Source organism: Felis catus, chromosome B3, assembly GCF_018350175.1.
Source record: "Felis catus isolate Fca126 chromosome B3, F.catus_Fca126_mat1.0, whole genome shotgun sequence".
Lineage (NCBI taxonomy): Eukaryota > Metazoa > Chordata > Mammalia > Carnivora > Felidae > Felis > Felis catus.
Genome location: NC_058373.1, coordinates 121420911 through 121431986, shown reverse-complemented (window position 1 = coordinate 121431986; position 11076 = coordinate 121420911). Strand labels below are relative to the sequence as shown.

Below are 11076 nucleotides of genomic sequence, written 5' to 3'. Positions count from 1 at the left end.
GAATTCACTGAAAGACAGCCATGTGCGCTTTAAGACTTCTCTCCTGTCTCCCACCAGGAGTTAGTATGAATGGCAAAGCAGCTTCCTGGGGCCTGGCCCGCTTGCCTGCGGATTCAGATTGCTTAGGTCTGCGAGTCTGCTGCATTTCTCACCGTGCCCCTTTCCGCCAAGCTGAAGTTTCCACACCTGGGCTGGGACAGAGAAGGCCTTGGGGAACGCGGAGGTGGTCAGTGGTTCCCCGTCTGTTTTCTCTAAAGTCCCCGGTGTCTGAATTTCCTAGGTCCCCTCCGGTAGCTCCCTCTTGCTGCCTCCAGGGTCAGCAACCAAGGGTGATGAGTGATGGGAAGGGTCACAGGACTTCGAGAAAGCTCCTAAACGGGAGTTCCTCTTAGCTTACAGAGGCTGGAAGACCCCAAGCATGTGAAACCACCAGGGACCAACAACTGTAACCTACTCATCCTCTAGATGGGGAGATTGAGTCTCAGAGAGTGACTTCCTCAAACCCACGCAGCTAACAATTGCAACTGAGCTTTACTTCTTCAGACACTTACCGTTCGCCCTGCACTTTGCCGCTCCTGCTAGCTAAGTTGTGGTAGTTTAAAAATGTTTGCCAAGTTCTTTACTGCTTCTCCTTTCAACAGATGTTGTCTAGGGGCACCTGGGTGGTTCAGTCCGTTGAGTGTCCAACTTCGGCTTAGGTCACGATCACAGGGTTCGTGGATTCAAGCCCTGCCTCAGGCTCGCTGCTGTCAGTGAGGAGAGCACTTCGGATCCTTGGCCCCCTCCCTGTATGCACCACCCCCGCTCTCTCTCTCTCTCAAAAAATGAATAAACATTAAAAAAAACCCAAAAGATGTTGTCTTAATTCCTCTCCCCTGACTGCCGGCTGGACTTGGCAACCGGCTTCTAATGAACACAACATGGTGGGGGTGATGCTATATAGCTCTTAAGCCTAAGTCATAGAAAGGAGACATTTCTCTTGTCTCTTTCTTGCTTTCTCAGGACAGGCACACTTGAAACCAGCCACCATGCTGTGAGGAAGCCCAAGCCCTGCGGAGGGATGACGTGACGCGTTCTGGCTGACGTCTCCAGTTAGGGCTCTCAGTTCACAACCAGCATCACTCAGATAGGTGATGAACTGACATCATCCCAGCTGCCAGCCTCTGAGTCTTCTAGCCAAAGTCCCAGACGTGGAGCAGAGACAAGCCAACCTTGCTGTGCCCTGTCTGAATTTCTCTCCCACAGAAACTGAGAGATAAGAAGCGATCATTATTGTTTTAAGCCAGTAAGTTTTGGGGTACTTTGTTACGCGGCATTAGATAATTAATTCTGTGAAATGACATTACCTGAAATGACAAATAATACAGTGGATTTGGGGTATTTATTCAAACATGCCAACAGTGAGTAGTTATTGAGCACCTTCTATGAGCCTGGCTCTGTACTAGGCACTGGGGATACAGTGGTGAACAAGAGGAACGTGGTCTTTGCCCTGATAAGGCTTATGGTCTACTACTGGAGGAGGTGGTTAAACATGATTCTAATAAAGTGCTTTGCCAGAGTCTTAGACCAGGAAGCTGTGGGAGTGCATACTCAGGGCAACTTGGTCAGTTAAGTGGGTTGCTGGGGAAGGAGGAAATGAGTTGAGCACAAGGCCAGCATGGTCTAGCCGAGAGAGGTTTCTGGGATATATTCGTAGAAGGGGGAGGGGACAGGTGTCAGGCAGGGTGGAAGGGCATACAGATAGATTAGAAAATGGTGAAACCAGAAAGGGATGTGTCTTAATCTCATTTTAGCCGAAATCACTAGGGTCACAGAGTTTGTGAACTGGGGTGCAGATCTTGGGTCCCTCCCACAGGGGGAGGCGATCAAACCCTCCCACAATCCCGCATACCTATACCCAGGGAACAACATCTCTAATGACACTTGGGTCACTCCTCATTTGGCTCAAAGCTCTTCTGACTAATATCTCTTTTGCTGTCTTCACAAAGACAATTTCTGGAAGAAATTAAGAATGAGTTAATTTCCATTTTACACAGGAAGAAATGATGCACAGGGAGGCTGGGCAACTTACCTACCTAGTTTAGGGGCTGGCGTGTCAGGGCTTCTAGCTACTGATGATGTACTTGGATGATGACAGGGATGATGATGATAATGACACCTAGGTCACATCATATCTCGCTTGTTATTGTCACACTTGGGATTAATTTTCTGGAAACGAATATGCAGTGTCTTGGGGAATCAACGTTGGTATCAATCTGCTCTAATTCATTTTCTTGCGACACTGAAGCTAGAGTCAAATTCCTGGAGAGGAGAGTCTGGTTGACTGAGCTTGGGTTCTGGGCCCACCCTTTGGCTGGAAAAGGCCAGAGCAACTTCATTAGCTGCTCCCAAAAGACCTCAGGCAGTGGGGGCAGAGGAATGCCCTAAATGAGCAGAAGAAGGGCATAGAGGGGCACACTATAGGTATGTTTCTGAAAGGCAGACTGTATGTATGCATGTCTGCACTGCCCAATATGGTGGCTGGAGGTCACACATGGCTAGTTACTTAACATTACATAACATAAAAAATTCAGTTTCTCCATCACACTAGCCACATTTCAAGTGCTCGATAGCCATATGGGACTTGTGGCTACTGTGCTGAACAGCACGGATTATAGAACATTTCCAGCATTGCAGAACTCTCTATTGGGGAGCACTGTTCTAGAATTCTTATTTGCAGTTCAACTGTTTCTTTTTTTTTTTTTCTTTTACCTCATACATTGTAAATAGGGACATAGCAAAAAAAGGTGAATCCGAATTTTCACTAACTTATTCATCAACCGTGTACTAAGCGTCTCCTCTGAATCATACATTGTTGTTGGCACCAGGATGCCAGAGAGGGACCTTGGAGATCTCCTGGTCTAGGGGGTCTCACATTAGAATCATCCAGAGAGCTCTTAGAAGTACTGATATCCAGGCTCCACCCAGCAGAGACTCTGGTGACAGGGGTCTGGGAAGGGGCTGGCTGACCATAAGATGGAAAAGCTCCCCAGGTGGTTCTCAGGTATAGCTGGACCTGCAAACCAGTACAGTCTGGTCTGGCTAGGGAAGTGATTTGCTTCAGACAACCCCAAAACCGAATCTGGGTGTGTCTGCCCTCGGGGTTCTCGTGACAACAGCAGGACTCTCCATGGACACGGCGTCCATCCGATCAAATGCAAAATTCTTAGAGAAGAGCAAGTCAGCCAGCTCTTCCTTAATCCAAAGAGAAGCCAGTTCACTTCAAGGAAAGTGCCAAGAGAACTTCTGGTTTTAAATCACCTCTTTCTCAAACTGTGCTTGTTTCGTGCCTGGAACTGCGTTATTCAGCAAGTTGGTGAATTCCCTGTAGAAAGAATGCCTGTTTTGAGCACCTAGTGTAGGTCAGGCACTTCACATGCTGTTTCATTTAATCCCCAGGACACCCTTACGGAGTGAGTTTTGCTGACACCAGTTTATTGACGAGCACGCTGAGATGCAAGGAGGTTAAGGATTATAATTTGTCCAAGTCAGTACAGCTGGGACTCCGAGTCCAGATCTCAAATTCTTTCCCCTTCGCTGCCCAGCACCTACCCCGCAGCCCAGAGTGCAGGGAAGCTGGCAGGCGGTGGCATTGTGCTCCATCTACACAGTGAAGAAAGCTCTGTGGAGGTGAGTGGAGGTGACATGAGGTGCTCTGTGTGTCAGAGGACACCCCGGAGCTGATAGGACCTGAACAGTGAGAGTATTGGGCATCTGGAGGGAAGGGGGATTCAGGGATAAAACAGACGAGGGGATTTGGAGCGGAGTTCTCTTTCCCTTAATGTTGTATCTAGTTCCCTTTTACTAAGGGATGTGGATGGAGGAAGCAGCTAAGAACATTGTTGTACCTGGGACAGTCAGCTCTTAGACACCTAGCAGTCGTGATATATGCTTGGTATACGCATTATCTATTTTTGGCCTGGGTCCCTGTGAGCTGGCAAAGTGTCTGTGTTACCACGTTATCTTTGCATCTGAGTCTCTGCCTGATACTTCCTGGGCAGCCTGGCCTGGCCTCAGGGGGCTGTGAAGGGACAGGATTCATTGTGTCCATTGCAAAGGACTTCAACAGTGGGGGAGCTGTGTCTCCCCTGCCATTCTCTGCGGGCTACCTCCTGTAGTTATAGGAGAGCCTGGCCTCGGAGAACAGTAAGGGCTGCACTTGCAATGGCTCAGGACATGTCTGCATGGCATTCAGTGGGTCTCTGTGGGAGACATGCCATGAGTGGCTGTAGAAAGAGCACAGAATATCACAGTCAGAAAGCCCCTTAGAGAGCTTTCCGGGTTTCATTTCACAGATGGGAAACTGAGGCTTAGTGAGCCAGTAGGACTTTGAATTACAGCCAGTTAGAGGTAGGGATTGCGTTTGCAGTCAGGTCTCCCTCCTGGCCCCGTATACCTTTCCTGATGTCTTCTCTATCAGGGGAAATGGGGTCGTAGAGGAGCGTCTGAAAACTTTGCAGTGGCAGGAGGTAGAGACGGTATTTTCACGTTTGCCTCAGGGTGTGGCCGAGCGGGCGAGGCCGGCGTGTGTCAGTAGCTGGGTGGGGACTGGGTGTGGATCTGAAGGACTGGAGGATGACTTCTCTCATTTTCCAGGCAAATCATACTCCTCCAGACTTGCACCCCTCCTGTTAGGAAACTGGCCTTTCCTTTGATTTTCTTCTCCACGCGCTATAGCAGGTGTTTGGCTAGTAGCAAGTTATGGAGTTGGTCAGTTAGGAAGAGCGGGGCTGCAGTAGCCATTCCCATGCAGTGGCCAAGACTCTGGTCCCAGAAAGAATCAAAAGGCCAGTTTCAGCCTGCCTGCTCACCAAGGGACTGAGACTTGGTGACAGGGAGAAACAAGAGGCTGAGATGTTTGTGTATCCTGAAGACTCAATCAAAATCGTGTAAAGTTTGGGAAAGTCGGTCCGTGAGATGGGCCGGGTTTATTTCTTTTTTTTTTTTTTTTTTAATTTTTTTTTCAATGTTTATTTATTTTTGGGACAGAGAGAGACAGAGCACGAACGGGGGAGGGGCAGAGAGAGAGGGAGACACAGAATCGGAAACAGGCTCCAGCCTCTGAGCCATCAGCCCAGAGCCTGACGCGGGGCTCGAACTCACGGACCGCGAGATCGTGACCTGGCTGAAGTCGGACGCTTAACCGACTGTGCCACCCAGGCACCCCTGGGCTGGGTTTATTTCTTAATCCTTAGCTTCCAGGGAAGACTTCACTTTCGTTCCACTATTTCTGAGCACCTACTGTGTGTGTGGCAGAGCCTAAGATGCTGCAGGTGAAGCGGGCATATCTGCAGGACATAACTTGGCCTTCTGGGTTGTATCTAGTGAGACAGACACATCCCTGTAACTTGTTGAGAACTTACCATGTGTCAGGGGTTCTACACAGAATTCTATGTAATCCTTCCCATACGCTTGCAAATATGGATTCTAATTTCCATTTTTTGAATGAGGAAATGGTCTCGAAGAAGCTGAGTGACTGTTTCTGGGCTTTAGCCGGGGGTGGCTGAGCCAGGAGGCAGAGCCCATGTCCTCTCTGCTGTAGCAGGAGGCCACCAGATGTAACTAGAGTACCTGGCAGAGTCAGGCCAATGCCCCAACACAAGCTCAAACAAGGTGTTTGAAGAGCATAGGAAGGGAGAGGTTTGTTTTAATCGGGGCAACAATGTTTGGCTTTATACACTATTGGTATTTGGGGCTGCATAATTCCTCGTTGTGGGGCCTCCCCTGTGCTCGGTAGGATGTTTAACAGCATCTGGAGCCTCTACCCACCAGATCCGTGTTACAAGTCCCCCGTTGTGACGCCTGGTGTAGAATCACAGGTTTTGGGAAAGAAGTGGTCTTCCACGTGGGCCTATGAGAATCTTGTAGATAGGACAAGGATGTTGGCAACCGAAGGAAGGAGGAAAGCATTCGTTTGTTTAGTGTTTTTCCACTTGACAAAGAGTTTCCATTTAGATTTTCCACTTTGGTCTTCCTACTGGCCCTGTGGCTTGCTTGTGTCAGCATACAAAGCAAGCAGCCACATGAAGTTGCCCTGGGACCGCAGTGTGTGATGGGGCCCCTCACGGATTGCAAGCTTTCTCTGTGACCAGGGCCTTCCTGGCCTCTGTTCAGCCTGTAGTTAATGCCTGCTTTTCATCTTCCGGCCCTTAGTTGCTTTCCAGGGAGCTTTTAGGGAATCTGTTTCCTCATCAACCACCACCACCACCACCTCCACCAAGTACAAACACTCATCCAGCACTCATTTGGCCTGTGGCTCTGTGTTAAGGGCTTTATAATTGTGAACTGATTTTGTCCTCACAGCGCCCCTAGAGGAAGGGTGTTCTTAGCACCCCCATTGTATGGGGGAAAATGGCAGCCAGAAGAGGGGAACCAACATGCCCAAGTTCATACCTGTGCCAAGTGGCAGAGGCAGGATTTGAACCCAGGCCTTGCTGAGTCTCTTCTCTTAACCCCTGGGTGCTACTGCCTCCCAAGAGTGCCCTTGCCCCACTGGGCTGCCCACTGGGCTGTATGTACCCTTGGGATGAGTTCCCAGGGGAACAATGGGCAGCAGCTGGCCACAGTGGGCTTGGTGGTGCTTTGGGGGGCTGGTTAGGGCCGTGAAGGCCATGGGAGTGAGGAGTAGCTAGAATGCCCTTGCTGTCCCACGGTGTGGAGGAAGGGAAGGCAGTGCTTCTGGTGGTTCTGGTGGATCCTCCCCTGGTGAAGGGCAATTATCAGGCTTACACGGTGCTTGGCTAACAGGAAGGTTTCCTGTGAACAGGGCAGAGCGCCCAGTCAGGCTGCAAGACGAATGGGTGACATATGTGCTTCAGATCAGCACACAATGGGCTCATTATGTTGCATCTGCCTGCAGTGAAATAACACTCTATTATTGCAGGAGGCAGAGAAAAAGTAAACACCATATTTGGGGCTGGGTTCTGAGATTTTATCTCTGTCCTCCCTTCTCTTGTGGGTCATGGTCCCTCTGGGACCATTAGTTCTGCAGCTTGGGCGTTTTAGCTGCCACAGAGTCAGTCCAGCAGGTGCAAACAGACTCTAGATGAAACCCTTTAAGGATATCTCGACATTCATGTTCTTTCTGGTTCACAAGGGACTCTTGTTCCATCCCTTTGTGCTGCAGGGAGAGACAGGAAGTAAATGATGGGACAGTTGAGGCATCCCTGGAGATGAGAGAGAGGGGTGGCCTGGCCTGTTCTCATCTGTCACAGACAGGCTGTGGGAGAGACCACATGAAGTGGTCAGGTTCCAAGGCTTCAACAGTCAGGAACAACACAGCATCTTGATAGCATTTGATGGATGTGCCACAGCAGTACTTCTCAAACTTGAGCATGTGTCTGAGCGCCGGGAGCTCGCAGCCCAAATGGCTACACCCACCCCCAGAGTTTCTGCCAGGGTTGGGCAGGGGCTTAGCGCCCTGCCTTCTCATAGAGCCTTTCAGCCAGTCTTCCTGTCGTTGTTCGTCCCCACCCTCCCTTCCAGAGGTGGCTGATGCCTCATTTTGGGGCAAGCTACGTTCCTTCTTAGCTTTCCCCAGTATTATTTTAGTACTCGATTTTCCCTACTGGCTAAGCCATTTGCTAATGGGCCATCTACTTTCCTGATTCCAGAAATTTGGTTGATATCATTTCCTTTCCTGTTGCTTTGTCATAATGGGTTTATGACCCTCCTCCCCCTTAAAATCCACATCCCTTCATTGTCATTTTCGTGTACATGCAGAAGGGAATGGAGCCCGCCGCAGCCCTTATCCTGCCTTTTGAGCCTCAGAACAGCACTCGGAGACATGTTGTGGTCTGGTTATCACTGTGCCTCTTTTATAAGTGAGGAAACAGACTCAGAACTTACTTGACCAAAATCTCCTTTTGCAGATCTCATTCCATAGTCCAGGCTCTTTGCACAAGAAAAATAGTTCTAACCGAGTCTGATTCTCCCAAGCTCTTTGACGGCGTTTCTCTGGTTGGCTTCTCATCGCAATCTGACCAGGCAGGCAAGGCAAGTGTTAGTCTCTGTTTTATGACTGTGGAGACTGATCAGGAAGAGGAAGGGATGCACCCAAGGTCACACGGCTTCATGTGCTTTGAGCCCATTAGTTCCAGGTTCACATCCGGGGCCCTCTCTCCTGCTGACGTTGGAATAGCTTTAAAGACATATCCAGATAGGGGCGCCTGGGTGGCGCAGTCGGTTAAGCGTCCGACTTCAGCCAGGTCACGATCTCGCGGTCCGTGAGTTCGAGCCCCGCGTCAGGCTCTGGGCTGATGGCTCAGAGCCTGGAGCCTGCTTCCGATTCTGTGTCTCCCTCTGTCTCTGCCCCTCCCCGTTCGTGCTCTGTCTCTCTCTGTCCCCCCCCCCCCAAAAAATAAATAAACGTTGAAAAAAAAATTAAAAAAAAGACATATCCAGATAATAAAACATCCAGTTACTCAACTAATATTTGTTGAGTGCCTACTATGTACCTGAAACCCCACTAGGTTCTAGGCTTATAATAGGGCACAGGATGGTTGGGGGCAGCATACGCTCCCAGTGCTATACCTGCATCCCCGTCCCTCATTTCAGAGGTCACCTGTGGGCAGTTCTATGACTCTACATGGCCTCCTTCTGTCTCTGCGGGAGGTGCCAGGGAGTTAAGACCCTGGGCAGTACCCTCGACTCATGAGGATGGAGTGAGTGGGCAAACCCCTGAGCTTCCTTGCCCCTCAGTGAGATACTTTTGAGGCATGTTCTATACAGTCTCTACGAGGGTCCTCCAGGGCTGAGCCTCAGTTGCCCACAGTGGTAACTGTCTCATTAACAAACTATTTATGGCTTTCCTTCTTCGCTATCACTTCCCCATTTACTCACCTATGCTTCCCGGGATCACTTCCTCAATAAGCAACCCACTCTCAAATCCTTATCTTAGGGCCTGCTTTTGGGGGAACCCAAACTAAGACTTCAGGCTTTTAAAATCCTTTTGATTTGCAGCTGATGGTCCTGTTCCCTGTTGTTTTTCCCCATCCCTAGGGGTACAGACACCCCTCTTGCACCCCCACCCCAACCCAAATCATGTAAGTTGCAAGAAGGTGGGGCCTTCTGTTGTGCTGTTCATTGCTGTATCTCTGGTGCTGAAAGTACTACCCGGCACATGGTAGGTGCTCAATAAATATTTGTTGATTCAATGAATGTTAATCATTGCTACATTGATCAAGGGAGGGGGGATCCAACAGCCTGCGATGGAATGGTGTGGGGGTAAATAACAGCAAAGTCTTTCTCTTTTTTGTGTGTTTTAGAGACAGTCTTAATGTCCTCAAAACTTGATTCCTGGCTGTTTCCTCCTCCAGATTAGTGGAAAGTGGTGAGAAGCAGAGCTGTGTCAGTGACAGGCAGGGCTTGGCAGGTGGAGGCTGGGCTCAGAGAAGGGGGTGTGAGTGTCACTAGAGGCACCGAAAGTGAGGACATTGGCATTGCCAGGGACTGTTCCCAGGAAGAGGCCAGGCTTGGCCTTAGTCTGTTCTGCAGATGAGAATTTCTCTGAAGATGGAAGTAGGACGTTAGCTCCCACTGATCACTGGTCTAGACTAATTTTCAGCAACAGTATCAGGAGCTCATAGATTGAGTGACATCTTGTACGGAGTGTATCCAGTTGCTGAGTTTTGAAATGAATGATGTGCTTTTTGAAAAACTGCCCCCCCCTCCCTAGGCCATCTGGTGGCTGTTGAGTAAAATTAAAATTCAGATTGAGAACTCGTTGTTTTGTTTTGTTTTGTTTTTTCTGACTTTATTCTAGGCCAGTAACTCTCCTCTTGGCCTCTGATGTCACTTTTTTTGGCTGTTTGGGTTGTATAGCCTCAGCATCTCGGTTAATCAATAGATACTGGGAAAAATGCCTTACAGGGGGACGCAGGCTGGCTTTCCACAACGATGTGTTCAGTAATGTTGGTGAGAAAGAAGGTCTCAAGTTTGTATACAGTTTTACATTTTGCAAAGTATTTTTCTCAGACATTATTTCCTTTAATTAATATTTTTAGTATTTCCCCATTATAATCCCCTAAAAACGTTGCATATCCAGGAACAGATTTAACAAAAGACGTGCACGACTTCTTCACTGCAAACAGCATAACATTATTGCAAGGAATTAAAGAAAACCTGAGTACTTGGAGGGCTAGACCATGTTCATAGATAGGAAGACTCAGCACTTCAAAGATGTCATTTCTCTCCAAATCAATCTTTAGATTCAGTGTAACCCCAATAAGAATACTAGCAGGTTTTATTTTGTGGAAATGGACAAACTGATTCTAAAATGCATATGGAAATTCAAACAGCTAAGAGGAGTTAAGATCATCTAAAAGAAGAAAAAGTTGGAGGATGTATGCTGGAAGAGTCAAGAATTACAAAGCTCTAGTATGTAGGGCAGTGAGGGATTCCTCCCACAGCCCCATTTTATTTTAAGTTTTCCTTGTTTGTATGGTTCTAAAGCCTGGGATGGAGAGTGTGGGAAGCACAGAGGTCCAGTGCACATCTCTATTTCTTTCAGTTGTTTAGGCTGGAGTAAGTCTGATCCTAGGGTTCATGTGATAAGACAGCCATCACCAGGGACACAAGGGCTACTCACGACACCAAAGCACTCCTTTGCTTAAGGCTGTGAGATGGCTTCCCATTGGAGCAAGTATGTAGTTCCAGCTCCCAAACTGGACCTAAATAAAATGGTCCTTCACATCTGGCCCGTCTACCGCGCTAACCCAATCTTCTGCCACACTCATCAACCCTTTTGGATGTCTTCAACTCCTTAGGACTCACAGATGCTAGTCTTACATTCTGGGCATTCGTCTGGTACATTGTTCCTCCTCCTGCCCCTCCCGTTTCCCTGCTTGGCGCACTCCTACTTACCTTCTATGTCTGAGTTTAAACTTCCATTCCTTCGGAAGGCTGGATCCTCAACTCCTTAGACTGGGTGCAGTCCCCTTGCTACACATTCTCAACACAGCCATTGCTTCTCTCTTTTCAAGCACCTCTGTACCTTGTTCAGTATCTCTCTTTCCAGCAACATGAGAACAGGGACTG

General features: G+C 48.7%; 1 long non-coding RNA gene across 3 annotated transcripts in view; it reads left to right on the top strand.

The window, feature by feature from the left end:
* LOC111560903 overlaps positions 1-11076 on the top strand; it is a 156855-nt gene that overhangs the window by 565 nt on the left and 145214 nt on the right. For all 3 annotated transcript variants that reach the window (XR_006599824.1, XR_006599825.1, XR_002743198.2), the window contains exon 2: positions 1003-1285. This is a non-coding gene — a long non-coding RNA (uncharacterized LOC111560903). The remainder of the gene's footprint in view (positions 1-1002; positions 1286-11076) is intronic.